The 18,177-nt window shown below is 38.6% G+C and overlaps 1 protein-coding gene across 1 annotated transcript in view; it reads right to left on the reverse strand.

The window, feature by feature from the left end:
* Positions 1 to 18,177, reverse strand: part of RNF217 (ring finger protein 217) — a 124,263-nt gene that overhangs the window by 50,549 nt on the left and 55,537 nt on the right. The gene's annotated exons all lie outside the window — the stretch shown is intronic.

Raw genomic sequence — 18,177 nt, forward strand, 5'->3', positions numbered from 1 at the left:
TTTGGTACCTATGTCAGGTGATACCAAATAATTACTATATAATGTTTCCAAAATGACTGATAGGGTATTTAAGCATTCTCTATCATTAAATATAATGATTATCAAATATGAGACCTGGAATGGGCCTACATCACAGGCTCACCTGGGAAGCAAATTATCATTCAGTCCTCTGCAACCTGCAGGATGAGACAGCATTCAGACAATGAACCAAATAAAAGAACAGCTTGGATGAAAAGCTGTTTCAGATTTTTCAACCTTACTACAAAGTTCCTGCCAGGCTCCTCTGTCCATAGGATTTCCCAGGCAAGAATCCTGGAGTGGGTTGCCATTTCCTTCTCCAGGGATACTGATTCCAGACCCAGGGATCAAACCCAGGTCTCCTGCATTGCAGGCAGATTCTTCATCATCTGAGCCACCAGGGAAGCTCAAATTTTTCTTACCATAGCCTTACTCAGCACTAGACTTAGGGCACATTTAACTTTAAGAAGACAAAAAAAAAATAGGATTTTATTTATATATGCAACATCCAGTAGTCTAAAAATTATTGCTAAAAAGAAAAAACCCTTTCCCCTGACTTTCCCAGGTAAAGAACATATAACTGTTCCCATGTCATGAGAATTATACGAACAAGTAAGAAAATTAAACCAATCATAACACTGTAAAAAAATCCCTCTGAGATCTGGCTGCTTCTGAAGTAATTTATAAAATGAACTCCTTCAAAGAACTACAGTTAGATTAGGAGACGGGAGAGGGAATATACTGGAATGATACATTTACTATTTATTCAGTAGAGAACTCAAAAAATGGCTAGCATTAAAAATTACAGTATAAGATTCAAGTACAAAGTGTGGACACAATTAAGTTTCAAAGGATTAAAAAAAATAAAACTACTTTTTAAGGATGACTTAGGCTTGTTTTCCATAAATAGTAACAAAAACCCTTTACATTCCTGGCATCATAGTCTCTTTTTGCCCATCTTAGGGTAGCAAAGGGAGGCAGGGAAAGCTCTAAATGGAAAACAACCCCAAACCATTTCTTTCTCGCTTGGTGAACTTGACATTTTGAGAAGGTGAAACTCATTGACCTTAGTGAGAAAAGTCCACTATTAAGACGGAGAGAGGAAAAAAAAAAAAAAAAAGACTGAGAGAGGAATGCGAAAAAGTCACCTGATCTGGGGAAAGAAAACATCTATAATGAGCCATTAACAAAGACCCTAAGTTCATAGTAACTTTGAACTTTGCTGTTTATCCCGAGGAAAGGTAGGTAAGAAGCTACACTCTATAGGATGCCTGGCAACGACATATTTAATATCAGTAAAGAACATAAGCCAGATTGATAATGAAAAAAAATCTAACTTTGGATAAGCCACCTTATTAGTACTGACCTGTTGAAATGTAAGTTTCCATATCATCTTATGCTACTATTGTACAAAGATGGTCCAGAGATGCTTTTCAAGTATTAGCCCAAAGCAATTTTTTCTACTTTTTTGATGAGTCTGCTTATAGTTACAATCAGATCTTATTATTATACTTGTTAGTTATTACAACCCAAATTATGTTTTATATTAAATTATTTTCAGTTATAGCTGAAGTCAGAGGCTGTGCAGATAAACTGGGATCCAAACAAGAGGGCAGAGTATGGAGCCGCCTTAGGAGTCTGAAGTAGACACCTACGAAAATTGAAAACTTTTGTTTTCTGCATGTGAAAAGACAATCTCTTGTCATCCCACACAGAAAAGTTCACTTGGTACATCTCAAGTGACTCCTGCTTACTGGGGAGCCGCATACTTGCGGGAGTAACAGCTGGAATATTTTACTCTAGGTCAATGTTTAACAACCCCCCCTTGCCGCTAAATTTATTTAAGCAAATAAATACTAACAATGGAAGTAGTAACTTCACAGCCACCCAGGTAGTCAGGTCTTAAAGAAATGGAATGTAGTACAGGACCAGACAATCCAAGCAGCTCAAGGGAGTGGGTCTCATCTTGTTCCTCTGTCAGCAGCAGGTGTTCATATCACACTGGGACACCTACCGTCTGATGTCCAAACAAAGCCTTGTCTTCTTCATACTTCTCAAATATCTGCCTGCAAGTCTATTCCATTCCCAAAGAACAGGTTCCTTTCGCTTAGCACCTTCTGCATTTTGCCTACTTCATACCTTCTCTTCTCTCTGAAAGCTCCAAAATCTCTACCCTGCTACACTGAGTCAAATGATCTCATATTTTATTAAACAGAAGTGATATGATTATGTCCCACTACCCTCCCACTACCAACTCTCCAATGCCTGTCCCCATCTTTTCTGTCTTCCCTCCTTTTTTTTTTATTCTTCCCTTTTTATTAGCTTTTATGTTTTTCTTTCATTTTAATTTTTATTTTATATTGGCATATAGTTGATTTGGGCTTCCCAGGTGGCACAGTGGTAAAGAATCTGCCTGCTAATGCAGGAGATGCAAGAGATGCGGGTTTGATCCTGAGTTGGGAAGGTCCCCTGGAATAGGAAATGGCAACCCACTCCAGTATTCCTGCCTGGAAAATTTCATGGAGAAAGGAGCCTGGTGGGCTATAATCCATGGGGTCACAAAGAGACACAACTGAGCATGCATGCAAGAAGAATAGTTGATTTACAGTGATTTACAGTGTAGTTTCAGGTGCAGAGCAAAATAATTTAGTTATATATATATATATATTCTTTTCCAGAATATTTTCCCATGTAGGTTATTATAGAGAATTGAGTAGAATTTACTGTGCTATACAGTAGGTCCTTGTTGATTATTTATTTTATATACAGTAGTATGTATATGTTAATCCCAACCTATTTTATTTGTCTTCCCTCCTTTTACAACACAGGGCCTGAATCTACTTCCAGATTGCATGAGTCTCTCAAAGTCTTGAATTCTGTTAAGAATTCAAGTTTCCTGGCCCACTCGGGGCCTATAAAATTTGAATTATTGCTGGTAAGATAATAATTGGCAGTTTGGAAAAATTATTGCTGGTAAGCTAATAACTGGCAGTTGGAACAATTACTCATACAAGCATTATTCATACTTCTTCATACTAACATCCCCTTTTTCAAAATAAAACACTACTCATGACCCAGGCATTCTCTGGCCTGTACATGTCTATTTTTTCAGAATTATTTCCTCAAAAGATCACTAAAAAATAATAATCATAATTGAGTAACATATGTTCATTTATTTATTCAACAAGGTACATAATTCATCAATTCAAAGATGCATTTTTTCAACATTTTAATATTTCAAAAGTCAAGACTGTCTTACAATTGATAGTATTTAACACTGTGCCATAGTTTAATTAGTATAATTTTAATTTTCTTAGAGACACATAATATAATACTGCATCCTACAATTGATCACAGCTTAGATATCAACTAAAAGTGGTTTCTACAGGTTTGGCTTGTTACAATGGACTCTGGGGAAATGAGAAGACAAAGAGAGAAAGAGACACAGGGCCTCTACCGGAGGAAACATATGATAAACAAGTAAATGAATCAGGTAGACTGGAATCCGTCTGCCTATGAAGAAACTACACATCAAAGAAGATACCTCCGAAGAGGGGACGGCTAAGAACGAAAGGGCCGGTCACGCGGAGAACTTGCAGGAGGGACTGAATGGCTAAGAAAACCAGGCCCATGGCTCCAGGGCAGAAAGCGCTGCGGTGCCCGTGTGCAGGGAACAGGGCTGAGCAACTGACACGAACCACGTGAGTCAGAAACGCAGGCCCTGCCGGCTGTGACAGGGAGCGGGATGCTACTCTCAGCTGCCATGAATCACTGACTGGTTTTCTGAGGAGGAGGGGCATACCCTGACTTACATTTTACAAAGAAACCATCCTGGCTCTTCCCAGAGGATACACGGGACCAGAGAGGGGGACAGTAGGTCTCTGGATGGTACCTGTTTCTTTCTCCCAGTGGGACTTGACTACTGCATTAATCCAGGCAGCGGACGACAGGTGACTGAACTAGGTAGCAAGAGGTAGTCAGACATGACATGCATTTCGGAAACAGAACAACTGGGGTGTGGCGAGGAACCAGATTTGGAGGATGAAGTAAAGGCAGGAGTCAAGAATTCCAGGTTTTTGGCTTGAAATAACCTGATGACTGGTGGGTGCTATTAATACTCCCTGAGAATTTCTAATAAAACATAGTTTACATGGATATGTGTTACTTGCTGGAAATGACTCACTGCAAATTTAGTAAAGATCATTAATTTATCCACAAAACATATATTAAATTCCTATAATACTACAGGTAAAGGATATAAGAGTCCAGGATACAAGGTAGCTTAAACCATGAATCCTGCCCTCATGGAACTTGAGAATACAGTAATTAAATTTGTGTTGATAGCCTCTTCTAGCAATTTGGAATTTAGTGGTATTAATTCATTTAATATTCTATCCCAACATTTAAAAATTATTAGGAACACATATACATATTCACAAGTCTTCAGATTGGTATTATGAACCCTTCACCCTTAAGTACCCATGCTTCAGCTTGGTCAATTTTATTTTTCCTCTGCCCTGACCTACTATAGTCCTCCCATATTATTTACTCCAAATACCAAACATCATGTCATTTTACTCATAAATATTTCAGTATGAGTCTAAAGAAAATAAGAACTCTTTAAAAAATATATAATCACTATACCAAATATTTTTTAAAATGACAATAATTCTTTAATATCAACTTAGTTTCAGTAATGTCATCTAACTTCTATTTACAGGATTTTTTGTACTTAGTATAATTAAAACAAAGGCCTAAATTTCTGTTGTGTTCAATGCTAATACTACTATTTATATCACTGAAAAATATGCTCTCCAAATCTGAACAAAAGCATGTCCATTCTTGAAGACAAAATTATTTAATTCTACAACAGTCTCCAAGGGCGTTAGTAAGAGACAGAGTTACCCACTTAATGTTCAAGCTAGATGGCTAATTTGCCACTTGGGAGAACTCAAAAGTAATTCAGTGACACAGGTGAGGGAGATAACTGGAAAAGTGACAGATTAATTAATTAACTCCTCCAAAGAAAGAGACAGAGAAAATATAAACCTTGGACTTCGAGGCTTAGTTTATCAAATGCATGGTTTACATGTTTTGATCTTGGTTTTGGTTGGTCATGACAGTGTACTTTATACAGTCTTTTGTTCACTTAAGACCAAGGGATTTCAGATTCCCTCTATCATTAAAAAGAAGCACAATAATATGGCAGAGGAGAAGAGAATACAACAACGAAAGCAATAACAAGTCATGAAATGTATGCAGCACCTCGTCTACGCCAGGCATTGTTAGAAGCACTTTCTGTGCATTGGGCTTCTCTGCTGGCTCAGCTGGTAAAGAATCCACCTGCGATGTGGGAGACCTGGGTTCGATCCCTGGGTTGGGAAGATCCTCTGGAGAAGGGAAAGGCTACCCACTCCAGTATGCTGGCCTGGAGAATTCTACAGTCCATGGGGTCGCAGAGAGTCAGACATGACTGAGCCACTTCCACTTTCACTTTCTGTGCGTTAATTACTTTGTGGGACACCAGAAAGGCAGATTCCTTTTTAGGTTCATGGAGTTCTCCATAATTTTATCATTAATGAGAGGAAGATGGCTGCTTTCCTGATAAATATGCTCTTTTGTTTGCTCAGCAGATATCACAGATCATTGTGCTAGATGCCTTTGATAAAAATCACACTTAGACACATTAGGTAAAAGCGCCAAGTACCAAATGCAAAGAAAGTAACTTAAAAAGCAACAGAGGAAAAAGATATTCCCACACAGAAAACTTCAGCTCCAGGTGGTAAATTCTACTAAGAACTTAAGGATGAAATAACACTGACACTACCCAACTACTCTTAGTGAATAATGATAAAAAGAGGGGGAGGGATCACTACTCAGGTTGTTTATAAGGCCAGCATACTCATGATACCAAAATCTGATAAGGATATTGCAACCAAGAAAAACTACTGACTGATCTCTTTGTAAACACAGATACAAAAATTCTAAACAAAACATTAACAAATCAATCCAGATAATGCATTAAAAAGATAACATAATCAAAGCGGGTTTATTCCAAGAATGCAAGAATGACAACATTCAAAAACCCATTGCCATTAACTCACACATTAATAAAATAAAGGAGAAACATCATATGATTTTCTCAGTAGAAAGAGGAAAAGTTATTTGATAAATTCAACATTCAGTTATGCTAAAATCTTAGCAAACTAAGAAGAATGAAAACTTCCTTAATCTAATAAAGAGTATATATAAGAAAATCTATAGTAAACATAATACTCCATGATGAAATATTGAAAGTTTTTTCTCAAGACTGGAAATGAAGTGAATATGCACTAACATTGACTAGAGCTAGCCAATGCAAGAAGAGAAAAAGAAAACTGAAAATAAAATAGTAAGAAATAAAGATATAAAATCCCCCATTTCTTCCAGATTGAATAACTGCAGGAGGGTTCTTTACCACGATGCCACCTGAGAAGCCCTCTGGTCCTTTACTAGTTGCTAAATGTTTCCCTTGCCCAGCATCTGTAAAAACTGGAATTTACCAATAGAATTTGGTTGTTTAGAGGACTCTATGAGTTAATGTTTTGGGCTTCCCAGGTGGCGCCAGTGATAAAGAACCTGCCTGCCAATGCAGGTAGACGTAAAAGACACAAGTTTGAACCTTAGATTGGGAACATCCCTTGGAGGAAGGCATGGCAACCTTAGTATTCTTGTCTGAAGAATCCCCATGGAGAGAGGAGACTGGTGGGCTACGGTCCATAGGGTCGCAAAGAGTCAGACACGACTGAAGTGACTTAGTAAATCCAGTCAATCCAGTACCAAAGATTATCAGTATCACTTGAGTGGGAGAAGGAAGGCTTAAATTTTGTTTTACTCTGAGGTTTAATTTCAATTAAAAGGAGCAAGTAAAAATTTCAGAAACAACTTTAAACTTTAAAAAAGAACTTACAGAGGTCACAAAAGACCTTTTATAACTTCTTTCCCCTCCTCTTCATTGGTATCTTTTCCCTGACTTTCAAAATATGCTTAAATATCCTAAAAATGTCAAAGGCAAACAAAACCAAAAGCTGGTGGTTTAGTTATGGAAAACTATTTTGCCCTTCTACAAATTCGTTTAACAAGTCTGCAAAGTGAAATAAGAAAGTAAAATTTTGCAAATACAGGTGACTTTGAGGATTTATGCATATTAGTGCCCAACTAGAGCCACTAACTCAATCAAGGGCATATTTAAGGTAAAAGGTTCAAGGAAAGGCTTTCTAGGTGGTGCAGATGCTAAAGAATCTGCCTGCCAAAGCAGGGGACACAAGAAATACGGATTTGATCCCTGGGTCACGAAGATCTCCTGGAGAAGGAAATGGCAACCCACTCCAGTATTCTCACCTGGGAAACCCCATGGGCAGAGAAGCCTGGCAGGCTACAATCCATGCAGATGCAGAGTCAGACATGACTGAGCACACACACAGACGTTCAAGGAAAATTATTGCGAAACAGATATGTCAGCTCAGAAAGGCAATGTAGTAGCTCCCCAGTTTTCTTCCTGCACACACAAAAGTAACTTTCATTCTCTCTCGGAAAATACATTTACCTAGGTGTGTGCAGGAAGAAAGCTAGGAAATCTACCTGTTTCCTAGATTTTTACCTTTGCTGCAACTGAGTATTCTCTTATTGAGAATATTCTTGTCGAGAAATAATATTCTCTCTGTGGTTTTTATCTCTTTTCTCATCTTGTCTCTTTCTCAGTTTCATTACTTTTACTCTGGTCCCTAAATCAGGCTCTCAAAATGACACTTTATTTTGTTTCTTAACCTTATTAGCTATGGGCTTTCTTATCCTTTATATTGCTTCTTTCCCCCCTTTTAGTTTTCCTTTCCTTTGATTTTTACATTTAGTATTATGCTCCTCCGGCTTTTGTTTAATTTTTCTTATTCTTTTCCTAGCTTCTTCTGATCACTTGGTTTTCTGCTTTTACTCTTTAGTAATGAATAGAGTTTTTGCTACATTCCAAAAATTCCGGTATGAAATGTTCTCTCCATTATTTTCTAGGCAGTTTATAATCTGTTTTTACTCCCTCTTTCAGTGTTTTTTTAAAATTTCTATGTAGTTTTTTCAGTAACTTTTTTCTAAATTTATTTTCAACTCTACTTGATTATGAAAAAAGTAAACTATTTTATTGTCTGAGATTAAAAAAAAAGAAAAAAGTAAACTGTAAAAATCTTAAATTTGAAATATTAATGTTTTTCTAGCCAATTACATAATCTTTTAAAATGTGTTTTGGACATTAAAATATTTAATCAAGAAAAGTAAGATTCTATATAGATTTCTATTAAACCACAGCTTTGATGGTTTAAGTCCACTTCTCTATGGGCTCATTATTTATCTCAATCTGATTCTAAAAGAGGAATATTGAAATTGCTTACTATATTTTTTTTCAAATTATCTTTGCACTTCTAGGTTTTATATTTGACTGCAATGTTGTGTGGTACATACAGACTTATGACATATCTTCATAAATAATGTTCTCTGTATTTAATGTTTTTACATTAAATTCTCCCTCTACCTCATCAGAAATTAATACTATCACTTCCTCCCTCTTTTGTGATTTTCCTCCTATGGCTCTGCTCTTCTCACCTCAACTTCATTTTAAGTCACTTTATTGTAAATGATTCTATAGACTAATTCAATACTCAAGTATTTATTTTGTGTCTACCATGAACAAGACAGTCTACTAGCTATTGGGGGGAATTTAAAGCTGAACAAACTACCTTCAAGTAATTCTCAGTTTATTAGGGGAGACAACACGGGCATAAATAACCATGGTTCAGGCAGAGAAGCACAAAAGCGAAATGGTTTTGACTGCTCATGGAAAGGAAGGCATTTTAGTTAAATCATGAAGAATGGAAAGGATCACAATGAGTAGTTTTGACTATGCCTTATTTCTTAAATTGAAAAATAATGATATACATATCTTATAATGTTAGATAAGAAAACAGAATAAACACTGAATTTATATATTATAAAAATGTAAAAGCATATGCGAAAAACTGTAAACTTGGAAGAAGAAAGAATTGCTAAAAATGGATTTTTCAGGCAGTGGAACTATTTTTTTCTTATTTAATGTTGTAGTATATTTGTTACATTTTTTATTATTCCGTAGTTTTTTATTTTTGTGTGTGTGTTTTCTGCACTCTAGTTGGTGATAGTTAAAGAATGGACTGCAACACCAGTAAACTGAAACTGCATTGGTCCTGAAAACAAGACAGAGTACTGAGAATTATGGGTACAGGATTTTACTTATCAAAACTGAATTATGAACACTATTTTTGCTTCTGTACACATTTGGCAATCTAACTTTATAGCCTCTACCACTGCACTGAATTCTGGGCTCTGTCCTTACACTCTGCCGTGTGCAGTGGAGAAAGCAGACATTTCCTCGGTCAACTAAACCCTGTGGGAATCTTATCCCACACGGTGCTGACGTCATCACAGCTAGTTCACAGAAAGCAACATTCCTTTCATGGAGTTCATGTCAAAATAGTTTTTTTTAAATATCTAGAAACCTTTCCTCCTGAAAATTGTACAACAAATAGAACAACAAAAATCACTCCTTACGATACTCCTTGTAAACCTGGAAGAAGTCCAAATTTGACAAACTTTAAAAATACATGTTCTGTAGCTTTATTCACAGTCATTTTAATGTCTGGGTTTCCCTCCCCCCCCACAGGTTTTGGGCTTTCAATATTGGCAAGCATCAATGCTTTCCTAGACGTTAAACCAAGTTAACATCGTTTTTTAACTTAAAAGGAGCAATTTCAACAGAGCTTTTTCATGCCAAAACAAAGTATCTTTGTGCACCATTCACTCAGTTCTAGGAATAGTCTGTTCACTACCTGGAGTTTTTAGATTCAATAAAGAAAAATATAATTCCTTTCCTGGTTTCTATTCATCATTTTCAGATATAAAATACTGCTAAGTGTAGAGTGACCAAATTTTCCTTTATATCTCTCAGGAACAAAGTTAAAGTGTCTAAGAATATGAAAAGAGAAAAAAAATATATGTATCTTTAAAAAATCTCTTCTGATGTTTGAGTTTTAATACCTCCAAAATAGGGGAAAATCTTATCCTAGGAGCATAGAAATCTCTTTTTAAAAATGTGATTGGCTAGAGACATATCCACAAAAACTAGCCTGGTGAATGAATATACTATAACCTCTCACTGAAAAGTTGTGTGGTTAGACTGAAAAAGGGTTGGAATATCTGGAATACCTAGGGTTGAATGTCTTGATTTACTTCAAGTGTATCTTATAAAATCCCACCCTGCTTCAACTGAGCTTCTTCACTTCTTTAGGAGACTCTAACACAAGGATAAAAACCTCTTAACTTTGCTGCCAGCCAACAAGGTCAATATTGCTCATGCATTAGCACTGAGACAGCTCAAATGAGAGGGTTTTGATTGAAATAACATTCACTTAAGAAAATTAGCTCAGATAATGTTTATAGAGGAAGATGGTAAAAATAGAGACCACATCAAAAGACTGTGAGCTATATGGAAAGAATAGAACACATCACCGCATTTTTACAGAGAATCATAAGTAAAAAGGAAAGATAAGTTGTTTTTTAAAACTCTTACCTCTCTTTTGTAAGCCAAACATAGGAAAAAGTGCAAAGGGAGAATAATAATACAATTTAAACATTTTAGAAAGCATTTACACATACCATGTACACTTTATACATACTCAAGTGAAAGTGAAAGTTGCTCAGTCGTGTCTGACTCTTTGTGACCTCACGGACTATACAGTCCATGGAATTCTCCAGGCCAGAACACTGGAGTGGGTAGCCGTTCCCTTCTCCAGGGATCAACCCCAAGGATCAAACCCAGGTCTCCCATATTGCAGGTGGATTATTTACCAGTTGAGCCACAAGGGAAGCCCAAGAATACTGCAGTGGGTAGCCTATCCCTTCTCCAGGAGATCTTCCCAACCCAGGAATTGAACAGGGGTCTCCTGCATAACAAATGGATTCTTTACCAACTGAGCTATCAGGGAAGCCCTTTATACATATATACACCAACACGTCTGTATTAGTATTATTTTCAGTTTTATTATACATTCTTACCTCATTTTTATATTGAATAACAATAAATTATGCCATTATACATATTCTAGAGATTAAACTCTCTAGGAACTGAGCTATCAGGGAAGCCCTTTATATATATATATACTAACATGTCTGTATTAGTATTATTTTCAGTTTTATTGTACATTCTTACCTCATTTTTATATTGAATAACAATAAATTTTGCCATTATACATATTCTAGAAATTAAATCCTCTAGGAACTACACGGATTGTATATATATCAAGGGATCTTAGCCTGGGGTCCTGAGATTATCTTTTACTATTACTTTATTATTACTCTCTGTTTGTGAAAACAAGGCTACTGTACTATGAATATGGGTTTGTTTTTTTTTTTGTATTTAAAGTTTTTCATCCAGCAAAGGAGATAGATTTGGGCAAGTATCATCATTTCCCACTTGCACCCACCCCAATCCCACTCTGTTCTATGAAGTAAAAGGTCACCCAGGGATACAATGAAACTCCTAGATAAGTTCAGGGGCTGCACAAGGAAACCTACTGACGAAAAAGACTCAGTGGATAAACACTGAACTTTGACTATTTTTTTTTCATCTTGAGAAAGTTTTTTAGTATTTGTTTTAGTCTTGTCCTCTCCACACGGGACTGCCCAGGGCCTTCTGTCATTCTTTCCAATGCGGGAAAGTGCAGCAATGATGGCAAGTTCACGCTCTACAGTAAAGCCTTACATTGCAAACCTTCCAGAAACTTCTGGTATTGTCACAGTGAACTGAATGATGGTGATGATGATAGCAGCAGCTAACTTTTATTGAAGCTTTAATCCAAACCTAATCACTGTCAGAGCCTGTACACATTGTCATTAAGCCCCGCTGATGCTGATCCAGACTTGGCAGAATCAGTCACTCAGAATAATAACGCCATGTTGCTACTGCCCACTGAGAATTCTTAAATGCTTAATCAGATGCAGTGCATGCCTTTCTAAACATGATACTTGGACGAGCATAAGGGTTAGACGTAACCCTCATCTCCCCCCTCACACAGTCCTGGAGACAAGCAGATGGTGCCCATGTGCGTCTGGGTTGTCATCACTAAGCAGCAGCCCTTCTTGAGGTCCCTCAAGGTCACCCCTTCCTTACCTATGAACCATTTCCAACGTCCACCTCCTCCTCAAGGCCTCACTCCAAATTTCCCGCTGCAACTGACCCACCCGCAACCCATAACCTCACTCCCACATGACACAGTAAAATCTCATGTGGTCAGATGAGAACCCCGTCAACTTCCAGTTCCCCATCAGCGCTCTTCTAACCTTCCTTCCTCTTTGGTAGAAAGAAGGACCTCCTCAGCATCCCAAGATCAGTATTTCTGCCTGCCTTGTCAGGGCTCTCTCCTCTCTCTGGGAACTTGAGACAATCATGCATACGCGCACGTTCCAGTTTCTCCCATCATAAAAGCAAAACGAAATAAAAACTTCTTCGCACCCTATATGCACCAGTCTCTACATCTCAAGTCTCCCATCATTTTCAACCAAGCTAACTGAAAGATTGTCTAATGTTTTTGTCTCCTTGTCCACATTTAAAAACTCACTATTATCTGGCTCACTCCTCCCCTTTAGGTCACTCTCTACAAACAAAATTACCAGTGACCTTCTCATTCCTAACTGCCCTTGTGAATAAGGATTATTTATTTACTCACCTCCTCTGCAGCACTGACCCTGCTGACCTCTGCTTCTTTATTGACCCCTAGGACATCACGTTCTCAGGTTCTTGGTACTTCTTCTGTCCCTTTTGTGAATTCTTCCTATTTCTGTCTCTTAAAACTTCCTGAGTTTCCAAGGCTCCATTTATTACAGATGGTTCTCTGAGTCTTGTTCCTCCACCCCCACTGTTTCAACTCCATACATATGCCGAAGGCTTCCCCATGTAAACCTCCAGTCCAGATCTCTCTACTGAGCTTCTGATACCCACAGGCAACCCCCTACCTGATGTCTCCAGTCATACATCTCAAACCCAGCCTAAAACCAAACTAATCACCTCCCCATGCATCTCTCCCTAACAGACCACTGTCCTTCATCTGCTTATCAAGTGAGTGAGGCAGAAACCAGAAAACAAGGTATTCTCTCTTCTGACTTTTCTTTGCCTCATCTCTCCCCCAACCAATCAATCAACAAAATTCCATTTATGTCTTTGGATCTCTACTGCCACCAAGTTTGCACTGGCTCTGGAGTACCCTTTCTAAAATACACTCCACTAATGACATTCCATGACACTCCACTCCACATTTATGACACTCCACTAATTAAAACTTCAATAATACCTTTGTGCCTAGGATGAAGTGAAAAAAACCCCAGTATGTGAAATAAAGATTCAATTAATGATTTGATGACTTTTCTGGATCCTCTGTTGCCATTGTCCCATCACAGGCTCTGTCTGTCTTACACTGATTTGCCTCTAGTACCTGCTGTTCCTTCTACTTGGGACATGACTCTTACACATGTGTCGTGCCTAAATTCTGCAGGTCTTAGCTTAGATGTCAAACCTGTAACAGCCTGTGCTCATTCCTGTCATTTTATCTGTCCTAGAGTGATTGCTTGGTATTTTCCATTATCCTATGAATTTTTTTGAGGGTAGGAATTATGCATTTATTCTTACATCTCACATACCTCACTCACTACCTAGCACAGGGTAGGTGCTTCATGAGTATTTGCTGAAATTCAAAAAGAGGTTAATATAGCTAGTGTTGGTTTTCTAGGTAGTGTTCAGGTAATGGATCTCCAACCATAGAAAGCTAAGGATCAAAGGAGGGAACAAAGATAGAGATGATAATACACAGCGTGGGTGCAGCCTCAATTATAGGGGAGGAAAGGTGATTTTGTTTGTTCTGTCTAGTGCATAACACAGCCTTGGAGGTAGAATAATTAATGTCCAGTTCTAGATCATTCTAAGGGACTCTGGGAGTGAGGGAGGGGGTTGACAGTCAGATTAGCCTTCATCAGTAGTTCTAAGAAGATACAAGTGATTGGTTGTAACTATCAGGGCAGAGAACTCATGTGGGCTGAAAGCACAGCCTTCCTTAAGGGGAACAGACACATCCTTGGCAGGACACAGGCTCAGCTATCGTACCCAACATGTTACTGGGAAGGAAAAGGGCTGCGATGTAGGGAAGGAAACACTTCAGGGCCTCTCTGTTGGTCAGCCCATCCTTCCTAGTCCAACTTCTCTAAAGTGATCCTAGGCTACTCTGATTAAAGGGCAATGAGTATTTTGGGTTTGGGCTCTTGTTTGTGCTTTAAAGCTCCAGTTGCCAAAACTTACTGGCTGACCAAACTTTCACTGAATCCTTACTACATAAAATGGAACTAAGTAAGTTTTATCTGAGCTTCCCTGGTGGCTCAGATGGTAAAGAATCTGCCTCCAATGCGGGAGACCTGGGTTCAATCCCTGGGTCGGGAAGATCCTCTGGAGAAGGGAATGGCAACCCACTCCAGTACACTTGCCTGGAGAATCCCATATAGAGAAAAGCCTGGCGGGCTCCAGACTAACACACACACAAGTTTTATCTAATTGTTGAATAATCTCATCATTTTGAGACAGAAGAGAAACATACTTTTTCTCTCTAAACCAAATGAGTCTGGTTCATTCCTCACTTTCTTGAACCAACTGGAAAAGAGACGTCAATCACACTCGGGCCTGGAGTGTGGAGAAGCATTTGTCTTCTTTATAGAGGAAATGTGGAAAACAGAAAAAGGGGGGAAATTAGGTTTTGTCTTATCCAAATGTGAACGATATTAACGTTTTCATATACAACCTTCTAGAATGCACTGTTGGAGAAGGCAATGGCAACCCAGTCCAGTACTCTTGCCTGGAAAATCCCATGGATTTTCCCATGCAGTCCATGGGGTCGCGAAGAGTCAGACACGACTGAGCGACTTCACTTTCACTTTTCACTTTCATGCATTGGAGAAGGAAATGGCAACCCACTCCAGTGTTCTTGCCTGGAGAATCCCAGGGACGGCGGAGCCTGGTGGGCTGCCGTCTATGGGGTCGCACAGAGTCGGACACAACTGAAGCGACTTAGCAGCAGCAGCAGCAGAATGCACTGTAGGGCTTCCCTCATAGCTCAGTTGGTAAAGAATCCACCTGCAATGCAGGAAACCCCAGTTCGATTCCTGGGTGGGGAAGATCCACTGGAGAAGGGATAGGCTACCCACTCCAGTGTTCTTGGGCTTCCCTTGTGGCTCAGCGGGTAAAGAATCCATATTTATTCTGTGTTCAGTCACGCAATCATGTTCAATTCTTTGCAACCCTATGAACTGTAGCCCGCCAGGCTCCTTTGCCCATGGAATTTTCCAGGCAAGAACACTGGAGTGGGTTGCCATTTTCTTCTCCAGGGATGCAACCCAGGGATCAAATCTGCATCTCCAGCATCTCCTACATTGGTGGGTGGATTCTTTATCACTATTCCGCCTGGTAAGCCCTCCTTTAGGTGACTTGTTTTCAGTTCTGCTACCAGAAAAATTGCATTGTTTCATATCTCCTTGCTTCTGCCGTTGTTCCCTGTTGTTGGATTTACTTAAAAAACAACATCTACTAATTGAGAAGGGTTCATTTCAAATACACCATCTAATTTCTGTAGTTTTTAAAATTCTACATGCACTCTAAATTCAATTTGGTATGTTGCCTTTCCACATAGCACAACAGGAGCATCTTCCGTGTTATTACCAGTTACAATCATCATTTCGAAATGCTGTATACTATTTCAGAAAGTAGAAAACCCACAGTTAACCTGTGGAGGCTGTTTCCGATTCTTTACTATTGTAAGTACTGTGGTGATGAATAACTTTATGGCTGAAGCTTCTTCAAAGTATTTCCTTAGGAGAGATTCCCAGATTGGAATTATTGGGTCAAAGAACATGATGACTATGATTCTTTGACACATATTGCCAAACTGCTGTCCAAAAGCTGTATTTATTTACAGTCCACGATAGTAACCATTTTTCCACAACAAGCTCTAATGAGTACCATAGTCAAAAAAAACAAGCTTGCAGAGTAAAACAGTGCTTGAAGACCTCTGATACTTTCGCCTTTAATGTGATAAGCAAAAATGGCAATATTTTTCTTTCTGTGTTTGTGGTTGAAGCATTTTTTTTTCACTAATTATGTTTTAAGATACACATCTGGCTATTTATGTGTTGTTTTCTCCTTTCCTGTGAATCTTCTGGCCAGGTGCTGACCTGTAGTAGTTTGATGATCTGTACATACTACTCAGCATTCACGGAGATTATGTAATACTCCATGTGAAATAAGAATAGTTTCCACCAAGAGGGGCCAAAGCAACAAGCCTGTATCCAGAATGCAACTCTGAACAGATGTTTGCTTGGCAGCCTAGCTGCAATAATTAACATCGGAAAACAGGGCAATTAAAAAAAAAACACACACACACAACCAGATCTCACATCCATGAATCATGGTTCTGTAAATGTCCCAAACCATCTGGATGCCTGGGCTTTAAGCCTCCATTCTGAGAAAGACCTGCACGACAGTCCTAAAAGACAAGAGGACTCTGAACACCAAATGCTATTAGGATATTGTTGGCTGTCCCCTAAATCCACTCCTCATCCTCTGCATTTTAACAACAGATATTGATGTAACTGTCTCAAGCCCTCTCTCCCTGGATTATATACTTCTCTTAGGCACATACCACATTTTATTTATCTTGGTAGCCTACGGAGGACCAGGATCCTGCCCTGCATACAGTAAGCATTTTGTATTTGTTTGTTGAAATAAACTGAGACAGAATAACCAAAGCCTTGGCAGATGTCTGACTCCAAGCCAGAGGGTGTCTCTTAATTGCGCTGGTAGTTGTTTATCATCACGATAAACAGCTCTGTCGAAAGTCCTGCTGAGGGTGAGAAGTCTGGCACGGGGAACACACAGCAGTGTTGCTTGTGAAGAACAGCATAAAGAGGGAACAGCCCTTGGCTTCTGAGGCAGGTGGAACATCCTCACAGCACATATGGGGCTTGCCCAGGTTTGCTGGTTCTTCATAAAGCTGACTGAGCTAGCAGGCAAACTTCAATTTCTTGTGCAAAATGGAAACATACTATTAACTTAATATATATTATTTTAGCTAAGGATTACTCATTTTCTCAATAAAGCAATGGTGACAGGCAATTCTCAAAGGGAAAGAGAGACAGGTGGACACCTGAATCAGAAACCTAGACAGATTTTCATTTTAATGTCTCAATATTCTTTGATCACCTATTTTCCAAAACATTTAACTAACATCTATCCCACATTTTAGGAAACATGCTAACTGCCTCCAATCCACACCATTTCTCTTGCAAAATCAAAATCTTCACTCAGTCTGTACTGGCGAAGAGTTTGCTAAAGCACTTGTTAAAAAAAGAATGCATGGCATCATCTGTCCTTCGAACGGTTTCTTCCCAGCTTTCAATTATGAAACATTTCAAGTCTCTGTCTCTTTTGCTTCCTCTCTTTCTCTCTCTCTCTCTCACACACACACATGCCTCTTATACTTTTCATCTTTTTTGTGCTTAACCACCTAAGAGAATAGGGACATTATTTTTACTTGATCAAAATATAATCATTTCATAGGGAAACAGCACAGATAAAATATTCCTACCCAACACACATTCTATATTCATATTTCCCTAATTGTCCCCCAAATGTGATTTTAAAAAAAATCATTCAGGATCCAGGCAAGGATCACACAGTCCATTTTGTTGTCATCTCTATTTCTGTTTTATTCCCCCCCGTTTTTAAAAACAAGACAATTTGTTATTAACATGTTGAGAAATTCAGGCCAATTGTTTTGTAGAACGTCTCACAATCCATAGGCAAATGTGACTTAAACATTGTGGGTGATGCGTCCTTCCCATGGTGTCAGGTGAGAAGCACGGACTTCCAGCTTACACCATTATTGGTGGTGACATGTTTAATCACTTGGTTATGGTGATGCCCATGCCAGCTTTCTTATTTTAAAAGTACTTTTCCCCCTTGTAATTAATCAGTTCTCTGATTGGTACCTGACCATGAGACTATATTTTATT

The sequence above is a fragment of the Cervus canadensis genome, chromosome 20 (assembly GCF_019320065.1).
Source record: "Cervus canadensis isolate Bull #8, Minnesota chromosome 20, ASM1932006v1, whole genome shotgun sequence".
In the NCBI taxonomy this organism is placed as follows: Eukaryota; Metazoa; Chordata; class Mammalia; order Artiodactyla; family Cervidae; genus Cervus; species Cervus canadensis.